At 40.1% G+C, this 13,862-nt stretch overlaps 1 pseudogene; it reads left to right on the forward strand.

Moving 5' to 3' along the window:
* The first annotated feature begins 355 nt into the window (after positions 1-355).
* LOC116643244 lies at positions 356-3,450 on the forward strand (annotated as a pseudogene).
* The last annotated feature ends 10,412 nt before the right edge of the window (positions 3,451-13,862 follow it).

A 13,862-nucleotide genomic window follows, 5' to 3' on the forward strand; every position in this document is an offset into this window, starting at 1 on the left:
CTATCTTTAAAAAACTGAGCTATTTGGCTCATTAAACTATAAATGTATCCAGGCATCCTCGTGAAAGCATATTTTAACTCAGACTAAGTACTGCAGGGTAAAGCGACACGTACTAATATCTTGAGACAGTAAACACAGATAGTAAAATGTGACAGTATATGGATCAAAAAATCAATGCTAAATCTAGAGCTGAAGGGTTTCCCATAGATGTGTTCTTTTGCCCTCAAACTCTATTATTTTTGACTGCTGAGTCAGGAACTGTCTCCATCTACTAGGTTGCTGAGGAGGACAAGAGAGATTCTAAGTGACCGTAAGAGGATCGGCTCCTAAGCACAAGGTATACTCACCCAAAGACATGGGTCTTTTTATCCCTACCCAAAGCACAAGCAAAGCACACCTTCTGTATCAGTTTCCTGAAGCTGCCACAACAAAGAACCAGAAACTAGATGACTTAAACAATAGAAACTTATTGTCTCACAGTTTGAGAAGCTAGACTTCTGAGATCACGGTGTTGGCAGGGTCATGCTCTCTCTGAAAGTTCTAGCAAAGGCCTCTCTCCCAGCTTCTGATAGTTCCTTTCTTGTGTTACCATAACTCCAACCATTTTGTGAGATTCTCCCTGTGTGTATTATCTGTGTCCAAATTTCCCCTTCTTATAAGGGCATCAGTCACATTGTAGTAGGAACCCATCCTATTCCAGTATAACCTCATCTTAACTAATTACATCTGCAATAACCCTATTTCCAAATAAGTTAATATTCTGAGGAACTGGGGGTTGGAATTTCAGCATGTGAAATTTTGGTGGACACAGTTCCACCCATAACACTCTCAATGGAGGAAGCCATCATAATCATATGCTTCACACTAATTTTCCAAATAATTTTTAACTTATTAAAACAGTACCCGGTCAAATTTAACCAGCTTCTTCAGTAACAATCATAATCATAAAAATTATAGTGAGAGCCAGTAGAAACAATAAACAAATAAACAGATTAATAAAAGTTGATAAAAATTGATGGGATCCGTTATTAGCTAGGAATAAGAACAACATCACCAGTAAGAAAAAAGAAACTAACTGAGAACATGGAAATATGAGAAGCAGAGAAAAGATTTTAAAAAAGAAAAAGCAGAGGGAATAGATCAAGTATAAGGGACATCAGGAACTAGAAAAGGATGTCCATTCTCACCACTGCTACTCAACATAGTATTAGACGTTCTATCCACAACAATCAGAAAAGAAAAAGAAATAAAAGTCATCCTAATTGGTAAGGAAGAAGTAAAACATTCACTATTTGCAGATGACATGATACTATATATAGAAAACCCTAAAGACTCCACCAAAAAACTGGTAGAACTGATAAATGAATTCAGTAATGTCGCAAGATACAAAATCAATATACAGAAACCCACTGCATTGTTTTTAAGATTTTATATACTTAATTTATAAAGAGAGCACGAAGGGGGGGGAGGAGCGAAGGGGAGGGAGAGGGAGGTGGAAAGAATCCCTTAGAGCAGACTCACACTGAGCATGGAGCCCAACATGAGGTTCAATCTCAGGACCCCAAGATCATGACCTGAGCCAAAACCAAGAGTCAGAGGCTTAATTGACTGAGCCACCCAGCCACCCCAAATGCACTGCATTCCTATACACTAAAAATGAAGTAGCAGAAAGAGAAATTAAGAAAATAATCCCATTTATAATTGCACAAAAATACCTAGGAATAAACTTAACCAAGGAAATGAAAGACCTATACTTTGAAAACTATAAAACAATAATGAAAGAAATTGAAGGTAACACAAACAAATGGGAAGATATTCCATGCTCATGGATTGGGAGAACAAATATTGCTAAAATGTCCATAATACCTAAAGAAATCTACAGATTTAATGCAATCCTTATCAAAATACCAACAGCAGTTTTCATAGAACTAGAACAAATAATCCTAAAATTTGTATGGAACCACAAAGACCCCAAAGAGCCAAGCAGTCTTGAAAAAGAAGAACAAAACTAGAGTTATCACAATCCCAGTTTCAAGATATACTTCAAAGCTGTAGTAATCAAAATAGCATGGTACGGGGCACCTGGGTGGCTCATTTGTTAAGCGTCTGCCTTCAGCTCAAGTCATAATCCCAGGGTCCTGGGATCGAGACCCGCATCAGGCCCCCTACTAGGCGGAGAGCCTGCTTCTCCCTCTCCCACTCCCCGTGCATGTGTTCCTCTCTTGCTGTGTCTCTCTCTGACAAATAAATAAATAAAATATTTTTTTAAAAAAATAGCATGGTACTGGCACAAAACAGACACATAGGTCAATGGAACAGAATAGGGACCCCAGAAATAAACCCATAATTACATGGTCAATCTTCAACAAAGGAGGAAAGAATGTGCAATGGGAAAAAGACAGTCTCTTCAACATGGTGTTGGGAAAACTACACACAGAAGAATGAAACTGGACCACTTTCTTGCAACCTACACAAAAATAAACTCAAAATGGATCAAGGACTTAAATGTGAGACCTGAAACCATAAAAAATCCCAGAAGAGGACACAGGCAGTAATTTCTCTGACGTTGGCAGTGGAAACATTTTTCTAGATATGTCTCCTGAGGCAAGGGAAACAAAAGCAAAAATAAAGTATTGGGACTACATCAAATAAAAAGCTTCTGCACAGCAAAGGAAACAATCAACAAAACAAAATGACAGCCTACTGAATGGGAGAAGATATTTGCATATGACATGTCCAATACAGGGTTAGTATTTAAAATATATAAAGATTCTCCTCTGCGCCTCAGCCCAGCCTTGTCTGGGTCCATGGCCACCTACCCCTACGGGTCCTCCCTGCCAGCCCTGCCAGACGTATGGTGCTGTCATACCAGAGCTTTGGGGTAACATTTTCCAGAGGGATGATAAAGACGGGAGCCAAGTGACAGCAGACAACGAGCTTCAGCAAGCACTGTCCAATGGCACATGGACTCCATTGAATCCAGTGACTGTCAGGTCAATCATATCTATGTTTGACTGAGAGAACAAGGCTGGAATGAACTTCAGCAAGTTCAATGGCACCTGGAAGTACATCACAGACTGCAGAACCTCTTCTACACTTATGACAGGGACAACTCTGAGATGATTGACAAGAGCAAGCTAAAGCAAGCTCTCTCAGGGTACTGGCTCTCTGACCAGTTTCACGACATCCTCATTAGAAAGTATGACAGACAAGTACAGGGGCAGATTGCATTTGATGACTTCATCCGGGATGCATCCTCTTGCAGAGGTTGACAGATATATGCAGGCATCATGATAGGGATCAGGATGGCTGAATTCAGGTGTCATATGAACAGTATCTGTCCATGGTCTTCAGCATCATATAACACTGGCCTTTGCAAATAGCTATGTGATTTAGGGGAGGAAGACTAAAAATGCCAAATCTCTCTTTAAAGAAATGGAATGCATATGCAGCTAGATACTGTTCTTCCTTTAGATTTTATATAATTAATATTTGGGGAACTGACTGTACATATGTGGATAAGCTGATTAAGGTTTTTGCAAATGTAAAAATAGTTATAATCATAATTCACATATGAACATTTGATTTCAAACTGTTCAGCTGTGCCATGACATAAGATATAATAATATTTCAGGTATCCTTCTTGCAAAAAATTCATCTTGTGCATTTCTAGATAGCTCCAGTTCTGTAATGGAAAGCCACTTTTATTAGCCAATAGGAATTTAAAAATAATACAGAATTTGCACAGAGGCTTTTACATGTCTCACATTTTTAAAATGGGGTTTACTGTATTTGTTTGAATATGCAACATAAGCAATGAAGCAAATGCACCCCCCTGTCAAAAAAAAAAATATATATATATATATATAAAGAACTAATACAACTCAACACCAAAAAAAATTTTTTTAAATGGGCAGAAGACATGAACAGACATATCTCCAAAGAAAATATCCAGATGACCAACAGACACATGAAATGATGCTCATCATCACTCATCATCAGGGAAATGCAAATCAAAACCACAATGAGATATCCCCTCACACCAGTCAGAAGAGCTAAAATCAAAAACACAAGAAACAACAAGTGTTGGTAAGGATGTGAAGAAAAAGGAACCCTCGTGCACTGTTGATGGGAATGCAAACTGGTACAGTCACTATGGAAAACCATATGGAGGTTCTTCAAAAAGTTAAAAATAGAACTACCATATGATCCAGCAATTCTACTACTGGATATTTACTCAAAGAATACAAAAACACTAATTCAAAGGAATTATGCATCCCTATGCTTATTGCAGCATTATTTACAATAGCGAAAATTATGGAAACAACCTATGTATCCATTGATAGATGAATGGATAAAGAAGATGTTGTATGTATATACAATGGAATATTATTCAGCCATAAAAAAAGAATGAAATCTTGCCATTTTCAACAACATGGATAGGTCTAAAGGGTAAAATTCAAAGTGAAATAAGTCAGAGAAAGACAAATATGATTCAGTCATATGTGGAACTTCAGAAACAAAACAAATGAACAACAACAACAAAAAGAGACAAACAAAAACCATACTCTTAACTATAGAGAACCAACCAATGGTCACCGGAAGGGAGGTGGGCAGAGGGATTCGTGAAAGAGGTGAAGGGGATGAAGAGTACACATCGTGATGAGCTGTGAGTAATGTATCGAATTGCTGAATCACTGTATTGTACACCTGAAACTAATATAACATGGATGTTAATTACACTGACATGTAAAAAGAAAAAAAAATCAGAAGAAAAAGGTCAAAAAGAACATGAAGTCTCATAGGAAAGCATGCTTATCAGGTAAGAAGAAACTGTCCAAAGACTGAGTGCTGGGATTCACAGGTGGCTCCCTAACCTACCTCAAACATCGGAGCACCTTTTATTTTATCATTGATGCCATGGATTAATCTATGGTGGTGATGGTTTAGAAGTGAAGGTTTAGAGGTGAAGTTGGCTATGGAAAACAAAAGCCATTTATCCAGTAAGGTACAAAGTAGTATGTGTTTATAGTAAACATTTAAATGAAGTACAGTACAAACTTTATTTTTAATTAATTTATTTATTTGAGAGAGGGAGAATGCATGAGCAGAAGAAGGGGCAGAGGGAAAGGGAGAGAGAGAATCCTCAAGCATACTTCCCTGCTGAGCGTGGAGCCCAATACAGGGCTCTATCCCAGGACCCTGAGATCATGACCTGAGCTGAAACCAAAAGTCGGCTGCTTAACCAACAGAGCCACCCAGGCGCCCCCCTCAACACCTTTTTTTTTTTTAATACAAACTTTGATTCAATGAGACAGGTGTCAGGAAACAAACACTGAACTAAAATGTTGAATGCATTTGCCTCAAGGATGCAATAGACACTAAACCAGAAGAAAACATGTCTTTCAAAACTTCCAGGGTTCTACAAGCCTTCTTAGATACCAAGTGTCTTTTTCTTGCTTAAGAATCATTAAAATCTGTCATCTCTCTACAAGGCCTCAGTTATCTAGGATCATTCAATAATTTTATGGATAGTTTACTGCTCACAATTTTTAAATTTCCTTCTTTTTCTAGCAACATTCCCCAGATGTATAATATATAGTTCTATGTGTTAGTAAACGGAACTTACTGAACTTACGAGCATCTGTGTTAGAGAGGCAGATGGTTTGGGACATCAGGTTGACTCTTTTAAACACAATAAACCATAATACATCTTAGAGTGAATTCTCCTCATTTGTCTTTTTCTTCTAAAAGGGTTTGCAGAATGTGCTGGGGCCGAGCTTCCTATACCATGTAATTCCAAAGTAATTATTAAATTAAAGGCATAAAAACTTTATCTTTGTTATTTTGCCTTCAATAAAACTGTTATCAGCTCTAACCCACTTTGTAACTGAGTATCTTTCAATTTATAAGGAAATATCATTTTATCAAAACTTACAATATTTGTGGGGCACCTGGGAGGCTCAGTCGTTAAGCATCTGCCTTCAGTTCGGGTCATGATCCTGGGATCCTGGGATCCAGCCCTGCTCCGCGGGAAGCCTGCTTCTCCTTCTCCCACTCCCCCTGCTTGTGTTCCCTCTCTTGCTGTGTCTCTCTCTGTCAAATAAATAAATAAAATCTTTAAAAAAAAAAAAAACATAATATTTGCTACTAAAGATCATGACTGTACAATAAATAACATTGGGTTCTATTTTCACTCTGTCGTAACTGTCGTAACCACAAATAGAACTTTGCACTATTTTTTTCAACACCTGATATATTAGTTGGGACTTTTGGCTACAATTGCCAGAAACCAAATACAATGTAACATAAGTTTTAAAGAAGAAATGTATTGGCTCATAAATGTGGAAAGTCTGAAGTTGCATGTAGCATGGCTGGATCTAGGAATTCAAATGATATCGTCAGGTCTCTGTGTCTCCATCCTGTAATTATGTCTTCTTTTGCTCCTTGTCTATCTTCTCCTGCCTGACAAATAGCACACCATCTGAAACCCTGAAATACCCAGGACTCATAAGTGGACAATCGTTTTGTTTTCCTGTTTTGTTTTTGTTTTTGTTTTTTACTTTTTTCCCATGGATTTCCCATAAGCATTGCATCTTATTATGCTGATACTGCAACCTCTGAGCCAAATATTAATCAGACAAAAGATTGTTATGTAATTGCCCACAAGTATACTGATTATAGTCATCTTTATCTACTCTATGTAATAAGGAAGAGAAACATGTTCATTTACTTAAGAATGGATTTTCCGTGGCTATATCTTCATGCCATAAAACATCTGGAAGAAAATCAAAGAAATCAAACCAACAGCAACAACAACAGCATCATCAACAAAAGCCCCAGCAGTCTCAGTATTTCCAAATGCCGAGGCTATAAAATTAAAATACTGATTTGTTGATTGCATTTTTAATTTTCCTGAAGATAGTTCAGTTTTACAACTGAGGCAAAACTCAAAGCATACTTATGAAAAACTAGCAACTAATGGCCATTGGGATCTTTCTCCAAAGACACAAAATCAGTCTAGTGACAAGCATTTTAGAATGAGCAGGGATCTTGAGTTATATTTTCAAGATGCCAGGAAATCGGGAGTGCCCTGAGTCCTCCTCCTCCTCCTGCCGCCCAGGCTCCGCTGCTGCCCGTCGGACTCATCCTTCTGCCGCTGGGGGCGGGGAGCTTCCCAGACGACAAGGGCCAAGCTCTCTCCAGCCAAAGCCAGCTCAGCTGAGGCTCCCAGAGCCCACGGGGCGGCAGACTGGCTTGCAGTACAGTTCTCTGTCGTTGCCATTCTCCAAATTGCTGACCAAAGATTGTTGCCTCTTTGTTCCCTTTCACATTGAGCAAATGACACTGTGTGACTTCCAAGACTAGGTCATAAGAGACATTTTGGCGAGGGGCGGAGCAAGACGGTGGAGGAGTAGGAGACCTGGATTTCGTCTGGTCCCAGGAATTCAGCTGGATAGGGATCAAACCAGTCTGAACACCTACGAACTCAACAGGAGATCGAAGAAAAGAATAGCAGCAATTCTATGAACAGAAAAGCGACCACTTTCTGGAAGGTAGGACATGCGGAGAAGTGAATCTGAGGCGATATTCCGGAGGATAGATGGCGGGGGAGGGGCCTCCGTCGGCCGCTTCTGGCAAGTGATAGAGCCCCAGAGTGCAAAATCGGAACTTTTAGAAGTGGGCTCCGCTGAGGGACGTCACTCCAGTGGCTGAGCGGGGGGGTGGAACTCTCGCTGGGACAGTGTGGTCTCAGGACCCCCGGGGTCACAGAAAGACCGGGGGTGCCTGAGTGCGGCAGAGCTCCCAGGTATCAGAGCGGGAAAGCCAGCTGCAGAGACGGAGCCGAGGCGCAGGCTCTCAGCTCGGGGTTGCCATAAACCGTGATCCGCGGCACAGTCGGGCCACTGCTCCTCCAGCAGGGACCCAACAAGTGGCAGATCCGGGGAGACTCCCCTTCCTCCCCCGGGAGGAGCGGCACGGGAGCACACCGCAGGGATCTGCTGGGTTTGGAGACTCCACCCAGGGTCAGGTGCCAGAGATAGAAACACTGGGTCACAGGCCGGGTGAGCACGGAGTGTGGCCGGAGACTGGGGAGACAGGAGTGACTGACTGCTTTTCTCTGGGGGCTCACTGAGGAGCGGGGCCCCAAGTTCTCGGCTCCGCCGGGGCGGAGATTGGGAGGCCACCATTTTCACTCTCGGCCTCCAAAGCTGTAAGGAAAGCGTGCAGGGAACAAAAGCTCCCGAGAGCAAACCCGAGCAGATTACTTAGCCCAGACCCAGCAAGGCGGGGCAATTCTGCCTCCGGCAAAGACATTTGGGAACCACGGCAACAGGCCCCTCCCCCAGAAGATCAGCAAGAACAGCCAGCCAAGACCAAGTTTACCGATCAATGAGAACGGCAGGACTCCAGTGCTAGGGGAATACTGCACATAGAATTCATGGCTTTTTCCCCATGATTCTTTAGTCTTTCAAAGTTAATTTTTTTAACTTTCTTTTTCTTTTTTAATTTTTCTTTTTCCCTTTTTCAACCAACATCTTATCAATCCCTTTTTTAAAAATCTTTTTTACTTTTCATTTTTAGAGTTATATTCTATCCCTTCATAGTAGTTAACCTTATTTTTGATATATATATATAAGTTGTTCTCTCTTTAAAATTTTGGGATACAGCTTCTTCTAACAGACCAAAATATACCCTAAATCTCTAGTGTATGGCTTTGTTCTAGTCTCCTGCCTGATAACATTCTTTCCCTTTTTTTTTTTTAACAATCCTCTTCTTTCTTTTTTCAACCAACTTCTTATCTTATCAATTCCTTTTATAAAATCTTTTATAATTTTCATCTTTACAGTCATATTCCATCCCTTCATTGTATTTACCCTTATTTTTGTACATATATAAGTTTTTCTTTCTTTAAAATTTTGGGAGGCACTTTCTTCTAACAAACCAAAATACGCCCAAAATCTAGTGTGTGGCACTGATCTATGCACCAGCCTGATCATATTTGATCATATTCTGTTTTTGTTTGTTTGTTTTTATCTTTTTCTTTTCTTTTTTTCTTTTTTCTTTCTTTCCCTTTTCCCCCGGTTTCAGGTCTCTTCTGATTTGTTTAGTGTATATTTTTCTGGGGTCATTGTTACCCTGTTAGCATTTTGTTCTCTCATTCATCTATTATCCCCTGGACAAAATGACAAGATGGAAAAAATCACCTCAAAAAAAAGAACAAGAGGCAGTACCGACTGCCAGGGACCTAATCAATACGGACATTACTAAGATGTCAGAACTAGAGTTCAGAATGACGATTTTAAAGATACTAGCTGGGCTTGAAAAAATCATGGAAGATAATAGAGAAACCCTTTCTGGAGAAATAAAAGAACTAAAATCTAACCAAGTTGAAATCAAAAAGGCTATTAATGAGGTGCAATCAAAAATGGAGGCTCTAACTGCTAACTGCTTTTTTTTTTTTTTTAAGGCAATGTTAGAAAACTTTAAATACAGGATTAAGATCCAATCGGTAAGGCATCACAAATTGTAAAAAGTAATTTGGGCTGCATTCAGCATAGCAAATAGACAATCGGAGCAAGCAACAGCCTTGTGAGGATGGTAAGTCATGGCTGCACAGCCTGGGAAGAATCCCTCCAGCCAAAGGAGAACCGGGCGGGGCGCTCAGCCAGGTCAGAGCTGTGCCCAGGGCTTCAGCAGAAGCTCTGTGTAAAGGTCGGGGGTGAGGTAACTGGTCTGAGAGCCCACTTTGTTGCTGCCCTGCCCCACGCAGCTGCCACTTGGCCCACGCCCCTCACATGGGAGCCAACCTACAGACGTGTGGCCAGGCCAGGGTCAGAGCGTGGGTCCCTGCAGAGGACTTGGGAGTGCCTCCATCCCCACCTTGAGCCACTAAAGCTCCCGGGGGTTTGCCCTCTCAAACCTCGGCCCCAGTCTGAGGCAGTTTTCTGATGAGTGACTTCCACCGTGGACAGTGGCTGCGGCCACCCATCCAGTGCAGCATCATTCTTTGGGTTTGGGTCTCTCTAAATGCCGTCACCAGCCCCGCAAGTATTACAGTGCAGGGCAGGGCCAACTTGGAGCTGTGGGTGTGGTTTAAAACCAGGACTTGGACCGTGTGTTTGATGTTGGGCTGGGCCATTCTGAATCCTTTCATTTTAGTTAAAGACATAAACTGAAAAAATAATAAAGGGCAGAGTTTGAGAGATAAGTGATACCATAAGATGAAACAATATTAGAATAATTGGGATCCCAGAAGAAGAAGAAAGAGAGAGAGGGGCAGAAGGTATATTGGAGCAAATTATAGCAGAGAACTTCCCTAACTTGGGGAAGGAAACAGGCATCAAAATCCAGGAGGCACAGAGAATCCCCCTCAACATCAATAAAAATAGGTCAACACCCTGACATCTAATAGTAAAACTGACGAGTCTCAGAGACAAAGAGAAAATCCTGACAGCAGCTCGGGACAAGAGGTCTGTAACCTACAATGGTAGAAACATTAGATTGGCAACAGACCTATCCGCAGACACCTGGCAGGCCAGAAAGGACTGGCATGATATCTTCAGAGCACTAAATGAGAAAAATATGCAGCCAAGAATACTATATCCAGCTAGGCTGTCATTGAAAATAGAAGGAGAGATAAAAAGTTTCCAGGACAAACAAAAACTAAAGGAATTGGCAAACACAAAACCAGCCCTACAGGAAATATTGAAAGGGTCCTCTAAGCAAAGAGAGAGTCTAAAAGTAACATAGACCAGAAAGGAACAGAGACAATATATAGTAACAGTCACTTTGCAAGCAATACAATGGCACTAAATTCATATCTTTCAAAAGTTACCCTGAATGTAAATGGATAACCCTGAATGTAAATGCTCCAATCAAAAGACACAAGCTATCAGATGGGATAAAGAAACAAGACCTATCAATATGCTGTCTGCAAGAGACTCATCTTAGACCCAAAGACACCGCCAGATTGAAAGTGAGGGGCTGGAAAACCATTTACCATGCTAATGGACACCAAAAGAAAGCTGGGGTGGCAATCCTTATATCAGACAAATTAGATTTTAAACCAAAGACTCTAATAAGATGAGGAAGGACACTATATCATACTTAAAGGGTCTATCCAACAAGAAGATCTAACAATTGTAAATATCTACGCCCCTAACATAGGAGCAGCCAATTATATAAGCCAATTAATAACAAAAGCAAAGAAACACATCAACAACAATACAATAATAGTGGGGGACATTAACACCCCCTCACTGAAATGGACAGATCGTCTAAGCAAAAGATCAACAAGGAAATAAAGACTTTAAATGACACACTGGACCAAATGGACTTCACAGATATATTCAGAACATTCCATCCCAAAGTAACAGAATACACGTTCTTCTCGAGTGCCCATGGAACATTGTCCAGAATAGATCACATCCTAGGTCACAAATCAGGTCTCAACTGGTACCAAAACACTGGGATCATTCCCGCATATTTTCAGACCACAATGCCTTGAAACTAGAACTCAATCACAAGAGGAAAGTCAGAAAGAACTCAAATACATGGAGGCTAAAGAGCATCCTACTAAAGAATGAATGGGTCAACTAGGAAATTAAAGAAGAATTTAAAAAATTCATGGAAACAAATGAAAATGAAAACACAACTATTCAAAATCTTTGGGATGCAGCAAAGGCTGTCCTAAGAGGAAAGTATATAGCAATACAAGCCTTTCTCAAGAAACAAGGTCTCAAATACACAACCTAACCCTACACGTAAAGGAGCTGGAGAAAGAACAGCAAATAAAGCCTAAACCCAGCAGGAGAAGAGAAATAATAAAGATCAGAGCAGAAATCAATGAAATAGAAACCAAAAGAACAGTAGAACAGATCAATGAAACTAGGAGCTGGTTCTTTGAAAGAATTAATCAGATTGATCTACCCCTGGCCAGACTTATCAAAAAGAAAAGAGAAATGACCCAAATAAATAAAATCATGAATGAAAGAGGAAAGATCATAACCAACACCAAAGAAATACAAACAATTATAAGAACATATAATGAGCAGCTATATGCCAGCAAATTAGATAATCTGGAAGAAATGGATGCATTCCTAGAGATGTATAAACTACCAGGAAACTACTGAACCAGGAAGAAATAGAAAACCTGAACAGACCTATAAACACTAAGGAAATTGAAGCAGTAATCAAAAATCTCCCAACAAACAAAAACCCAGGGCCAGATGGCTTCCCAGGGGAATTCTACCAAACATTTAAAGAAGAATTAATACCTATTCTTCTGAAACTGTTCCAAAAAATAGAAATGGAAGGAAAACTTCCAAACTCGTTTTATGAGGCCACCATTACCTTGATCCCCATCAAAGACAGAGAAATACCCCATCAAAAAGGAGAATTACAGAACAATATCCTTGATGAACATGGATGCAAAAATTCTCACAAAAATACAGCCAATAGGAACCAACAGTGCATTAAAAGGATTATTCACCATGATTAAGTGGGAATTATCCCTGGGCTGCAAGTTTGGTTCAACATCCACAAATCAGGGCGCCTGGGTGGCTCAGTTGGTTAAAAATCCACAAATCCATCAATGTGATACAATACATTAATAAAAGAAAGAACAAGAACCATATGATCCTCTCAATAGATGCAGAAAAAGCATGTGACAAAGTACAGCATCCGTTCTTGATTAAAACTCTTCAGAGTGTAGGGATAGAGGGTACATACCTCAATATCATAAAAGCCATCTATGAAAAACCCACAGCGAATATCATTCTCAATGGGGAAAAACAGAGCTTTCCCCCTTAGGTCAGGAACGTGGCAGGGATGTCCACTATCACCACTGCTATTCAATATAGTATCAGAAGTCCTAACCACAGCAATCAGACAACAAAAAGAAATAAAAGGCATCCAAATCGGCAAAGAAGAAGTCAAACTCTCACTGTTTGCAGATGATATGACACTTTATGTGGAAAACCCAAAAGTCTCCACCCCAAAACTGCTAGAACTCATACAGGAATTCAGTAAAGTGACAGGATATAAAATCAATGCACAGAAATCAGTGGCATTACTATACACCAACAACAAGACAGAAGAAAGAAATTAAGGAGTCGATCCCATTTGCAATTGCACCCAAAACTATAAGATACCTAGGAATAAATCTAACCAAAGAGGCAAAGAATCTGTACTCAGAAAACTATAAAATACTCATGAAAGAAATTGAGTAAGACACAAAGAAATGGAAAAACATTCCATGCTCATGGATTGGAAGAACAAATATTGTGAAGATGTCAATGCTACCTAGAGCAATCTACACATTCAATGCAACCCCTATCAAAATACCATCCACTTTTTCAAAGAAATGGAACAAATTATCCTAAAATTTGTATGGAACCAGAAAAGACCCCGAATAGCCAGAGGAATGTTGAAAAAGAAAAGCAAAGCTGGTGGCATCACAATTCCAGACTTCCAGCTCTATTACAAAGCTGTCATCATCAGGACAGTATGGTACTGGCACAAAAACAGACACATAGATCATTGGAACAGAATAGAGAGCCCAGAAATGGACCCTCAGCTCTATGGTCAACTAATCTTCGACAAAGCAGGAAAGAATGTCCAATGGAAAAAAGACAATAAATGGTGTTGGGAAAATTGGACAACCACATGCAGAAGAATTAAACTGGACCATTTCCTTACACCACACATAAAAATAGACTCAAAATGGTTGAAAGACCTAAATGTGAGACAGGAGTCCATCAAAATCCTAAAGGAGAACACAGGCAGCAACCTCTTCGACCTCAGCCGCAGCAACTTCTTCCTAGAAATATCACCAAAGGCAAGGGAAGCAAGGGTAA

Source organism: Phoca vitulina, unplaced genomic scaffold, assembly GCF_004348235.1.
Source record: "Phoca vitulina isolate PV1807 unplaced genomic scaffold, GSC_HSeal_1.0 scaffold25, whole genome shotgun sequence".
Taxonomy (NCBI): domain Eukaryota; kingdom Metazoa; phylum Chordata; class Mammalia; order Carnivora; family Phocidae; genus Phoca; species Phoca vitulina.